The following is a 13,042-nucleotide window of genomic DNA, read 5'->3' as shown; positions in this document are numbered from 1 at the left end:
GCCCTTACTTTAGACGCAAGCATAAGCATAGGAACCTTATGCACCATTGAGGACGGCCTTAACACAAACATAAGCAGAGTTTATTCTTACGTCCAATCCCTCTCGGCCGAACACCCATTCCCAAGAGGATTGCTCTCCATATCTCAGAACAACACAGGGACGGATACAGGATTTTAAAAAGGGGGTGGACAAGGAACGGACCCGCCATTAGATATTCTAGGGAAGGGAGCGTGCAGAAATCCCCCTCAATGCCAGCTGTGAACCTGAATGGCCTACGAAAAAATCTAGCTCAAATGCTACTCCAGGCCGGGACACACTAGGCGATAAGTCGCTGCGACACGTCGCGGGGACAAGTCGCCGCAGCAAATCGCCTTGTGTGACACGGTTAATTTCATGACAATCATTGTCGCTGCGGCAGAATTTTGTCGCCGCGATCAGTCGCACGAATACAAACCAGTTTGAATTCGTGCGACTTATCGCAGCGACAAAATTAGCGAAAGCAGCGTTGTCGCATCGTGGGTACACTTCCGGCAACAAGTCGCTGCGACAAAATATAAATGAACTAATGAGAGAGCGTCATATGGTCAGCCATATTGAATTAGAAAACCAGTTCACATTCCCCCTCATACGAGATCACTGCGTGTGCACCGAACAGGCGTCGTGTCGCAGCGACTTGTTTTGCAAGTAGTACACATGGAGCAACTTGTCGCAGAGACATGTCGCTGCGACTTGTCGCCTAGTGATTTTATCCCGGAGAGTGCATTCACGAACCGCCCTGTTTATTTATCGATTAAAAAAAATCGTGCATGGTGAACTCAAAACTTGAAAGAGTTTATTATTCTATGATAGTTTGAAGGAGGACTTGACTGAAAAATTGTTATGCTTCAATTGCTAGAGAATTTAGCGGGAATGCATGGCTTGTAGAGGTGACTTGTGTTCATGCAGCTTGTCAGGATGTCTGGTGAGGACAATTTCAAACTCTTTTACGTAAAGAAAAAGAAAAAAAAGACTCGCTTTTAGAGTCTTTTACTATTCAAGTGAAGTAATTTACTTGAGAGAGGAAGCTACAATACTCGTCACATTGGTTGGAACACCCATCCCCGTTTCCCCCTTCCTCCAATGTTGATTTCCACAACTACTAGTAGTCGCCCGAAAAATTCTCACACAACATTGAATTGGGGAAAGGGGGATGTGGTATAAGCTACGATCTTGTAACACGATGATTCTGACCATTCGCTAAGTGTTCCTACTAAATATGTCTAGTATTGTAGGTATCGGAGAGGCTGAACATTTCCGCACGCATGCGCTGACGGAATGTTTGAAGACGAGACGACAAAAATATGCAGTACCTCCAGACGTGGCGCTGGAGCGTCGTACCAAACGAGTCATCCCGGGATTTCGGCCCGTGCGATCGCTTTGGGACGCAGTTGGCCCTTCGCTGCTTTCTGCTACCGACCTTGCCTCCCGGTACGGCATTGAGGGAGGGATATGTCGGCCCCTAAACCATATGAGACAAATCCCACGCCTACTCACAGCTCCAAACCGCCCTTGTCATTACAATTTAACGTAACATTTCGATGCCTTATGTATTCAATAGAAAAGTCATTTTATCTGTCATATGGTAAGCACTGGAGTCGCAGATTACAAAGTGCACGCATGCGCCCTGCCGAAGGTAACATACATGCAGGCATAAAACTTTATTTCATCTCGAATTTCTGAAAACATCTTCGAGACATTACAGCTAACATACATAATATATACAGATACATAACTAAATATTAAATAATATAAAGATATATTAATCAAAACGAAAAGACGCTGTACAAAATCCGGCCCTGGATTAGTTTAAAACCAGTAAACTCAGTGGTACGGGAAAAATCAGGTAGCGCATTTCGCAACGTACTTAGTTAATACGTAAGAAAAAGAACTAAGACCAGAACTGGTTGTTCTAGGTTTATTGAGGGACAGAATGTAAGTTCCACGAAGATCATGCATAAGAAGAGAACGGGAGAGAAAACGTATTTTTCATATGGACAAGCCTTTTCTTTCTTTAACTACTTTCATACAATAATATGACGAAATTTTGAATGCGCTTATTGCATAGAGATGTAGAGTTTGACTTAAGTGGTACGTAAGAGGACAGGTAATCGCAAATATAAATCTCATTACTCTCTTATTTACATTATACCGTTTCTTTGACAAGAAATTACTAAAGGCCAGGCCGAATTTCCTATGATAAAAAGTTTACGTTAACAGCACGCACCTTGGCTACACCTTAGTATCCGCCTAGAAATATTCTTCTCGCTACTTTTTCCTCATTTGATGAGGACCAGTCTCCGCTTGCCTCCTTCATTCCCAAAAGGAATTCTGGGTAATTCGGCCGTTCCATGACAAGGGAAGATCCCGGATTCTCATTTCATAGATTTTCTTATGAGTGTGGAGCCACCCAGTCCTACAGGCAAAATACAGCATCGATTGAAGTTTTTAGCTTTCAAAACTTGCTCAAATTGTATCGGTAGGTCCTGGAATTCGTCCACAGAAAGGTCAGAGAGACGACTTCACTGGTGCTGTGAACCGCCATGTTTACAACAGAGCGCTTTAGGCGTTCCACTCTGCATGAAATCATCTCTCACCTCTGTCTCGAGAAGACCAGACACGCACGGTTCTTACGTTACGTTTATGCCCTGTAGAATCAACCGAAATCTCAACTCCTTGTCAAAGTTAAACAGCATCTTAATATTTTTGGTAGGCTAAAATACTCGTCACATTTGTTGGAACACCCATCGCCGTTTTCCCCTTCCTGAATGGGGGAAGGGGGATGTGCTTTAAGCTATGATCTTGTAACACGATGAATCTGACCATTCGCTGAGTGTTCCAACTAAATATGTCTAGTATTGTAGGCTTTTCTATAATTCGATCTCAGTGTTTCAAAAGGAAAGGCCAGCGCATTAAAATACCTTATAAGTTCATTTTACCATGTTTTTAAGATGGGTTCATTTTTCTTTTGGATACCAAAGAAAACAAAAAACAAAAAATTATGATTTGATTTCGTTGCCAAGAATAACGTTCTAAGGTTAGTTCGCTTGATGCCCGTGAAGGAATTTTGCATTAAACCCCTAAAGGAGTTCTATCTGGGCTTGGCTCAGATTTGTTTGACCCCTAAAAGAGATCATATTTTCTTCGCTTGCAAACCAAACCGAGACAGACCTTCACAGCTACATATGATGGCGTTTTGCCCATAACACCCTAAGTGAGACCATTTACGTCCAGTCCATATGCAAAGTGCCCAACCCTGGTGATAAATATAGGATGGAAATAAAATGAAATTTGAAACTCGTTTTTTCCGAACAAAAAAAGATATAACCTTGATAAAAGGGAGCTTCTCCTACTAAAGAGTAATTTCAGTAATTTGAGAATCCACTTAGGCGGCTTTGGGAACGCAGAGCTTAACTTTTTTTTTTTTTTTTTAGGTTTATAAGAGGAGACGCATTATTAGCAAACAGCTTGCAATTACTCGAGTCAAAACAATCTTTTAAGGGCAAAGGTGCTGCTTGGTGCCACTCCTAGCCCAAGCAATGCAAAACAGTTCTTTCTTTGATTAGAAACAGATGAGGAGACCATTCGCAACACTTGAAAGGGCCAATTGCGTCCCTGCTTTATTGTAAGACAATCCCTAAGTTTATGTACAAGACGGGACGTCAACGTTCGTCCGCGGAGAGCAGCTTACAGTTTATCAGTCGACATTCTAAGTCTTTCGCAGGCCTTTTTTGTAGCTTTGTTTGAAACCAGAATCGAGATGGCTAAGTTAATGTTGCTGTTCCTTGCTGTGTTTACCGTTTTCCAGGTTCAAGGAGGATCTCTTTACGACGAACGGTTTAAAATACTCGTCACATTTGTTGGACGAGGTAAACAATTGCTCCTCTACACTCAAGTGTTTTTGATAAGGAAAGCAAAGTAGTCCTGGGTATGAAACTTCGATAAAATTGGGGTTTGTTATGTTTTCATTTGCATTCTTCAGGCAAATGTTTTGTCATGATCTTACGAGTGTGTCTGTAGCTGCTGTCGCGCAAGACTCAAAGATCGCAGCAGCGCCGTATCGCCCCGTTTCGCGCTTTCGCGCGATTTTGAATCCGATTTTTCTGTTTTCCTCTCTTGCTGCCCACAGGTTCAGTGCTCAAAAACCTGTCATTTGTTATATTTTAATCGAGAAAAATGAAAAGTGAGTTACAATAACGTTAGATGAAATATAAAGCTTCGAAAACAATAAACAAGACAAAGTACAATCCGGCCACCCTGAAGGAAAAAAGGAAAGGAACTTTGTTTAAGGACGTTCGCGCCAATTGTTTCTGCGCATCCTTACTGCGCACGCAAATGCACACGCCACGTCATACACGAGCGCGCGCTAAGTAATAAAATGAGAAATGGTAGGGCAAAAGGCCATTGCCATAGCTTTGCCTGGATTTAACGGTCTTGGACGTTCGGTGACCCCAATTTTTCTTTTCAGAAACGGATTTTATTTACAATTATCTCCACGTTGTCCAAAAATGAACAAAAAATCAATGTGGGAAGTTAAAAAAATTTCAAGATTTCTGCTCACGGGACATCAAATCCTGCCATCTTGCGGCGGCAAGGCGCGTGAAATTGTGGTCACTAAATGCGAACTTGATCTTTAAGGAACCTCACCAGTTGACTAAATTCACTTAATAAGTCCACTTAAACAATATTTGGCAGAGAAGATTTCACTTCAAAGATTTAATTGCAATATATGTGGGTTTACAGACACTGGCCTTATTCGCCAACGAAGCCCGATTTTGTGACATTTAGGGTGTTTTTCCGGGCATGTTCTCTCCAAAACGAAGTCGGTGACCCCCCATTTTCTTTACATTTCTGACATAACTAACTCATCATCTTACAGTGGTAAAAGTTTCAGAAAAAAATCAATGTTGAAAAATTTTCGCGCGAACGTCCTTAAGTGTCTAGTCGATTTAGCACTGGAGCACTAATTGGGGACACTGTAAAGTGAAATGAACAATGAAAGCAAATCAAGTCAAATGTTGGTTTTGAGGAGAGGGGAAACCGGAGTACCCGGAGATAACCTCTCGTTGCATATAGGGCATTTTGTACTAGTGCCCAGTCCCTTATGGAAAAGGATGTCTTTTTTTCGGACGTTTATTTAAAATTATCTTGAAATGATGTACCCAATAGAGTTGACATCATCAAAGTAAATCCAGCAACCAGAAAATGATAAAAAGTGTTGCCGTTTAGCTGAGATTTCTGTGCTAAAAATAACTTTGACTTGTCACGTGACAATATTTTATCCTATATAACAGTTAAGGTTTCACATCTTGTTTCTGCGACGATGTCCCTAAAGTTATTTCGTGTTATATATAATGGATCAATAGTTAAACCCCCTCACTTATTTTCATCAAATAGATGTGGGCACGGGCCTTAATTATAATTCACCTGAGGGGTATAAACCCACCGCACTCTTCAATCTTATTTGATGATGTTGTTGTCTAAATCGCATTACCTTTGTCACGGTAGAGTCCTCGGCATTTCATTTCTGAATTTCAGTTCCAGTGGAGCCGAAAGCCTGCAATTCTAAGGAACTCTCACTTTGAAGTTTATGCACTGTCGTATGAAGCCAGTGCCTTTCTTTATCTATTGATCTTTATTTATATTTCTTATATACCACACAAGCGAATTTGTTGTCGGTCAAATCCGGTCTCAGGTTGAATCCGTCTTTGGTGATCCTCATTTTACCGGCCTATCTCATCTTACATTTAACCCCCCAAAAAGGACTGAAAACAGCTATACTTTCCCTCAAGCTCTGTCTTAAGCATCTCAACACATCGTAATGTTTCGTATCATAATAGGGCCGTTTATACGAGAGAAAATAAGCCGCGGCTAACTGTGGCTTACGTAAGCCGCGAACACCCCGTATAAATGGTACAAAATCTACGTTCACGGCTTTCTCAAGCCGCGGCTTATCCTGGCCGGGGAGTTTATACTCGTATAAATAGTTCCTTTCGCGGCTTACGTAAGCCGCGGCTTATTTTCTCTCGTATAAACGGCCCTATTGTCGGTTTCTGCATTTGTACACTTGGAGCTGGACAATCTGCGAGCCAGCGAGCCATGCGAGCCATGCGAGCCATGCGAATTTCGTATTTAAGTCTAAGCACCCGTTTCAAATAGCGCTTATAAACAGTTCTTAAGTCCAAGCACCCATTTTAAAACGGTTAGCTTTTCAATAACTGTGTGACTCGCATGTTGACTTGCATGGCTCGCAGTCATGGCTCGCACGACTGGCAGTCATGGCTCGCAGATTGTCCTAACTCTGTACACTTATCTATTCCGAGTCTGAACATTTCAACATAGCAAGGGAGCAAAGAACCGTACTATGCATTTACCGTCGAACTCGGACCGCCCTCCAGATCTCAATGCTCAACCCAACACAGTTCTTTTCATTCTTCACTTTTGTATAATAAGTCAATTGATATCCATGTATAATAACCAAAACTAATCCTAACCTGACCCTAATTTTTCTCTAGACTTGATTTAGGTTCCAAAAAAAATCCTTCATTTCATCTGAGTGCGTATTCAACCTAGGTGAAATGAGGATCACCAATTTAACCTACAGGTAAAAACTGATTCAACCCTAGAACCGTCGGATCTTACTGGCAACAACTACAGCTGTAGTGCTTTCCATACGCATAGGTGAATAGTTATTATTTTGAACAAGATATCAGTCAAGAATCTAATAAACAATCTTTGTTTCTCTTTCAGATTTGGATACCCTGGAGCAATTTCATCATGACCGTACGCTTTTAACAGACACTCAATTACCTCGACGTTTGCGCGTTAATGATCATTCCCTCTCAGATCGTGAACTCAACTCTCTTATAATAAATATTTCTTTCTGTTTTAAGAATTGGATCCCCTGGAGCAACTATTGAAAAGTGAGTTGTTGATGTTTTTGTGTCATGTTTTAGTTTTGCATTCTATGGTAAAAGGTAACGGCAAATACTCTTACAACACGGATCAATCCTTGGAGCCTTAGAAAACAAAACTTTTAGCGAAAGCGCGTCTTCATGCTAAAAGATACGAACTAGACGAATAAATGAATGTTACAAAAAGTTACAAGGTTCTCTTAAAAAGTACTTTCGAGAGTAAGCTTTCGGTGCCAGATACAGCTATGACTGGTCAAAGAGCTTGAAAAGTTACACAAACATGATCCTAAAACTCTCAGCAGTAAAGGAGGAAAAGCTTTTGGTAAATACTTAAGGTAGATACTACAGCCTAGCTAAACTCGAGTTAATTAAAATGCTGGATGAAATGATAGCAGCGTAAACACCGCGGGAAAACTAACGCTAGAGATAACTACGTTAAGATAACTAACGTGGTCGGTCTTATCAGAAATAGTCGCTAAAATAGTCCTCGTGTTTCCAACTTCATCGGCGGAAATTTGGCTTTCGTTTGATGCATTTTCCCGTAGAGAAGTTACTTAAATTAACTACGAGGGACGATGTTGTTTACAGGGACCGCGGAGCATGGGTAGCTGGAGAGCTCAGAAGTCCCGATAATTTTTTTTAAATATTGTATTTGTTGAAAAAAAAAAGGAAATGTTTCTAAAAAGAGAAATCTGGAGAAAATGAGAAGAAAGTGGAGACACAAATGATATTTTTTTGGTAATTATTAAATTAGAGGCATTTCCAGCGATTTCATAGACTATAAATTGCAAATTTTTCCAAGGGAGCACGCCCCCGGACCCCCCTAGAGAAGCTCGTTGGTTCGCGCTTCGCTTCGCTAGCCACCCCAATACAAAATATACTCCGCGGTCGCCGTGTTTGCGACACTTAGGCCCTGTTTACAAGCAGGTAGGGTAACTTTACTGCTAGGGTTACCCTAGCAGGAGGGTCAAAGATAGCCCGGGTTTACAAGCAAAAATTTCACAGGTAGGATTACCCTAGCGCTAGGGTAACCCTAGCTCACGTCGATGAAAAAAAGGAAGAAATGTGCGAGTTCTAGGGTAACCCTCTTGCTACCTGCTTGTAAACAGGGCCTTAACTTGGTTCAAACGTTTCAATTTCCGGGCTGCGGACCGGTAGTCTACGGGTATAAAACACGGACTGAGTTTAAAATGCGGACTGAAGGCTGCCGACCAGGCACAAAACGCGGACTGAGTACAACTGAAAACTGAAAACTGAAACTTTTTGAGCGTTATATTTCGACACATACAATAATACCTTTCTAATGATAAATGTTTCTTTCTGTTTTAATTAAGAATCGGATCCACTGGAGCATCTATTGAAAAGTGAGTTGTTCATGTTTTTGTGTCATGTTTTAGTTATAATTGTATCACAAAAGGTAACGGGAAATACGATAATAACGCGGATCAGTCCTCGTTGCCTTACACCAAAGCAAAACGCCTAGTGACAGCGGATACTCAAGCTAACAGATTTTCCTTCTCGTTCATGGTCATAAGCTGCTGTTCACCTTTCGTCTTCGCTTCACTTTCTACGTGTTTTTCCAAGGAACCACATTTCCTGTCACTTTAGACTTTCGCATCTCTTTGCTCTTTGGTCACCGTCGACAAAGGAGTTCTGCCGCTGATTCCAGGTTCGTTTTTTGTGATGATCTCTTGGCGTAGCGTTTTTCCCAATTCTTAATGGCCCTTAAATCACTTCCTCTCTTTTTAAATACATGTGTACTTTGAGTCATACAATAATGTATTTTACAATATACACGATACATTTTTGCGTGTGCATACATTGCTACATTTCGCGCACCGGTGGCTCAGTTGGTTGAGCGCAGGGCTGCCATGCGGGAGGTCGTGAGTTCGAACCCCGGCCGGATCAACACTCAGGATCTTAAAAATAACTGAAGAGAAAGTGCTGCCTTTGTAATAACATCCGCAAATGGTTAGACTTTCAAGTCTTCTCGGATAAGGACTGTAAACCGTAGGCCCCGTCTCACAAGTGTCTTCTGTGTTCATAACCTTCCTGTGGGACGTTAAAGAACCCACACACTAATCGAGAAGAGTAGGGGATGAAATTCCCGGTGTTGTGGCTGTCCTTTGTGAGTATATGGGTGGGTGGGTATAGCAGGTCCACATCAGCTGAATAGCTGCCAAAACTTCAACCTGCTTAAACAAATAACAAACAAACAAACATTACACAGTTGGTACTTCAAGAGTTCAGCATTAACGTTTAATACATTTAAGAAATTTAAGATGCAATACTGGCTCTGAGGATCAATTTTTTAAGGTAGGCATGTTCTCTCTGGAATTTAGCAAAACGGGAATTTCAGACTGACTTTTGCCGTTTTGCTCTACACGCTCTGGATATGAGCAATTTACGTTGCAAACTTCTGCGCTGTTCTCAAACTTTTCAATTTAATTTTGGAATACTCTTCATTTTGTAACTGCACTCTTACTTTGCCGCAAAATAATAGCCTTTTTCCTTGATATCCGGAAAGAAACCCCCCCTCCTCCCCTAGGCTCGAATAGATTGTACTAATAAACGTAGCAAATTATGCCCACTCTAGTCCTAGACCCCATTTCCGGGCTCAGTAAACAGGTTGAAACAGCAAATATTAGGGAGCTTAAGCACGCACGTTTTTGAGACGGGAACAGCAACCGGAAGAGAACATTTAGCGTGCCAGGGCAGTGGTGTCGCCTAGATTTTTATACTAATCATCTGTAAAGTAGAAAAGTTACTTAGCAATGTAAGTGTGGTTGTGTAAAGACAAGTTAAAAGGGAAAACAGCTCACTTCCGGTTGCCGTCCTCGTCTCAAAAACGCGCTTGCTTAAGCTAATTCCTTAGTATTGCATTGCGCATCCCTACTGCGCACGATTTTTGGGTCATTAGCGCGCATACACGAGCACGTGCACGTACAAAACGTAAGGCTGCTCCTCTTGTTTTGAAACCTGCTCGTTTTAATAATAATAATAATAATAATAATAATAATAATAATAATAATAGTAATAATGGGATGTGAGTGCTCTAACCACTGCGCCATTGCTGCTTCCCATAAACAGAAGGTGAAACCATACCTTATACTCTGCAAATAGTGTCATTGTCCCGTAGAATTTTATGGACAACGCCTTTGAGACTGGGTGTGTGGTTTATAGTCCTTCCCTGTGAACATTTGAAAGTCTAACAATTTGCTGGTAAATCATATGGCAATATACCCGATAATTACAAGTTCTCAAGTAAAGCTATGATCCTCACAGTTATGGACGCAATTGCTAAAGAGAAGCCTGAAAAATTCAAATGACCAGCTCCCAAAGTCAGTGGCTTCATAGCTCGGTTGGTTAGAGCATCGCACCGGTATCGCGAGGTCACGGGTTCAAACCCCGTTGAAGTCCTGAATTTTCAGGCTTCTATACGTAATTGCTAAATGTGTGTCCATAATTTGTACTGCGAGGATCATAGCTTTACTTGATTTCATATTCGCAGTTCAGTATATGATTCATTTCATATATCATTTCGTTCTTTAATTCATTCCTCACGGGAAAATTACTACTATAACCCACAAATGACCAGCTCCCAACCTCAGTGACTTCAAAGCTCAGTCGGTTAGAGCGTCGCACTGGTATCGAGAGGTCACGGATTCAAACCCCGTTGAAGTCCTGAATTTTTCAGGCTTCTCTACGTAATTGCTGAAATTGCGACCATAACTGCGCGGATCATAGCTTTACTTGATATCATTTCGTCCATTAATTACATGTACATTTACTGCGAACCGCGGTGACAGTCCGTTTTTACTGCTTGGAGTTAACTCTTATAATATTCATATTCATCGACTACAGGATCGCGGTGTCAACGTTAAATACTAGGGAGCTTAAGCAACGACAACGGCGACGGCAACGAGAACGTCATCTCAAAATATAAATTCGCGTTGTTGTAATCGCTTCGTTACTATTTCAACTTTTTTAATATGACAGGGGTGTGGTAGTTCCTCAAAAATGACGCTGGTGGGAACGGCGCTCAATTCAGGGCAGAAAATGAAAATTTATCCTCAAGTAATGACGTTGTCCATAAAACCTCAAATTTGGCTGTTTCACGTTGTAGTTTTGCTGACGACGGCAAAGAAATGGACAAAAGTGAAAAACACACGTGCAGGGCGTGCAAAGCTATTGTTTTTGCCTACCAAATATGCAAATTTGTGACGTTCTCGTTGCTGTCGCCGTTGTCGTTGCTTAAGCTCCCTAATGAGGACGACGACGGCAATGAGGACTTCATTTAAAAATACAAGTTCGCGTTATTCATATCACTAAGAAACTATTTCATGTCGTTTCGTCGTTCGCAGAGCCATTGTTTTTGCTCACTAAACCTATTGTTTTGTAGCGTCGTCGTTGCCGTCGGCGTCGTCGTTTCGTAAGCTCCCTAGTAACGCTTCAAGGTGGACGGGTATTCTGTAATTGCTCCTTTGCATTTACCATTGAGGCCTGTCTCTCAATTCTGAGCATTTTAGACTGCTTTAAAAAGAAAAACAAAAGTGACTGAAAAAGCGCTTTTAAGCGCAAAGTAATGAAGTGTTTGTAAATGTTCGAAATTGCATTTTTTTAAAAGCAGCCAGTGCATAGGCCATTTCCGAGTGCGTGTTTGCCTCGTCTTCAAAGCGAGTCTAAGTGCGCAGTTTTTGTTATGAAAATTAGTTTTCATTCATATGTAACGTAGAACTAATTACCATAATGCTGTTTCCCTTGGGAGTTGATTCCATTCTGTAATAGACCATTTTCGAATTATCACGGTTGGACTGGATCTAGCATGAAATGGAGGCTAATGCGGGCAAATCTTTTCAAATGCAAATTAATTTGCCCGCATTAGCCTTCATTTAATGCTAGATCCAGTCCAACCGTTAGAATACGAAACTGGCCTATTGTCCTTGGGTAGAAGGAATACTTGTGTTAATCTCTAATGGCTGTCAGCTGTGTATAAGAGTACTCTATGGAGCGAGTTGAGTACGAATGGCCAGCTGATATTGTAGCGTGAGCTGATTATTTCTAACTGACATTAACCGTAAATGTTTTCTATTTACAGGGGCGCCATCCGCCCAACGAAAGGAGGGAATGTACATACCGGAATATTGTGAAGCAGATGTGATTACCGGAGGTTATTGCTGGGAATTCCATACGTATTGTGGGCCAAAAAAAAAAGAGCTATTTTCGCAAATATACAAATCATTATGAGCTCTTCCAAGCGTATTGCTGTTTTACTTGCTATGATTATTTGATGCATCATTGAAATGCTTGAAAGACATCCAATTATTGTACTTTCCCTTAAATTGTCATTTGCTAAATCTTTAAAAAATGGTTCGTATTGTATGACACGCAGAAGCGTAAAAAAAGAACACGCCCTGAAGTATTGAAAATAGCAATGTCACATTGATGTACGCAGAGCTGAGGTTTTAGAATGAGAACTGCGTTTGTATACCAATGTTTCACACAGTTCTGGAAATTAGATCTCACCATGCAAACCTGTCTGTATGGTTTCTTAACAAGGAGGGAGGGAAACCTTTGCGAGGTTTACCTTAACGGAAGAGTCAAAGATAGCCGTGTTTACACTCAAAACTGACAGCGGTTATTCGTTGTCCTCTTTCTGCTACTGAGGACGCAAAGGCTCTTGGGAAACTTGCGAAAAACTAGCCAGATTTTGGAGAATCAGCTGGGGTAAAATCGAATTGTCGAATGTTGTTTTCGTTGGACTAATTAATAGGGAGCTTTAGCAACTACAACGGCGACGGCAACGAGAACTTCACAAATTTGCATATTTAGTGGACAAAAACAATAGCTTTGCGCGCGCTGCACGTGCGTTTTTCACTTTTGTCCATTTCTTTGCCGCCGTCAGCAAAACTACAACGTGAAATAGCCAAATTTGAGGTTTTATGGACAACGTCATTACTTGAGGATAAATTTTCATTTTCTGCCCTTAATTGATCGCCGTTCCTACCAGCGTCATTTTTGAGGAACTACCACACCCCCGTCATATTGTTAAAATAGTAACGAAGGATTACAATAACGCGAATTTATATTTT

General features: G+C 41.2%; 1 long non-coding RNA gene across 1 annotated transcript in view; it reads left to right on the top strand.

The window, feature by feature from the left end:
• The first annotated feature begins 6,784 nt into the window (after nt 1-6,784).
• The window catches only part of LOC138040268 (uncharacterized), a 6,684-nt gene continuing 426 nt past the window's right edge, over nt 6,785-13,042 (top strand). The window contains exons 1-4 of the long non-coding RNA XR_011130682.1: nt 6,785-6,819; nt 6,930-6,959; nt 8,285-8,314; nt 12,049-13,042. The exon at nt 12,049-13,042 is cut by the window's right edge and continues 426 nt beyond it. This is a non-coding gene — a long non-coding RNA (uncharacterized lncRNA). The remainder of the gene's footprint in view (nt 6,820-6,929; nt 6,960-8,284; nt 8,315-12,048) is intronic.

This window comes from Montipora capricornis, chromosome 1 (genome assembly GCF_036669925.1).
Source record: "Montipora capricornis isolate CH-2021 chromosome 1, ASM3666992v2, whole genome shotgun sequence".
In the NCBI taxonomy this organism is placed as follows: Eukaryota; Metazoa; Cnidaria; class Anthozoa; order Scleractinia; family Acroporidae; genus Montipora; species Montipora capricornis.
Note: the sequence above shows the minus strand (reverse complement) of the source record. Positions and strands in the feature narration are given on the sequence as shown.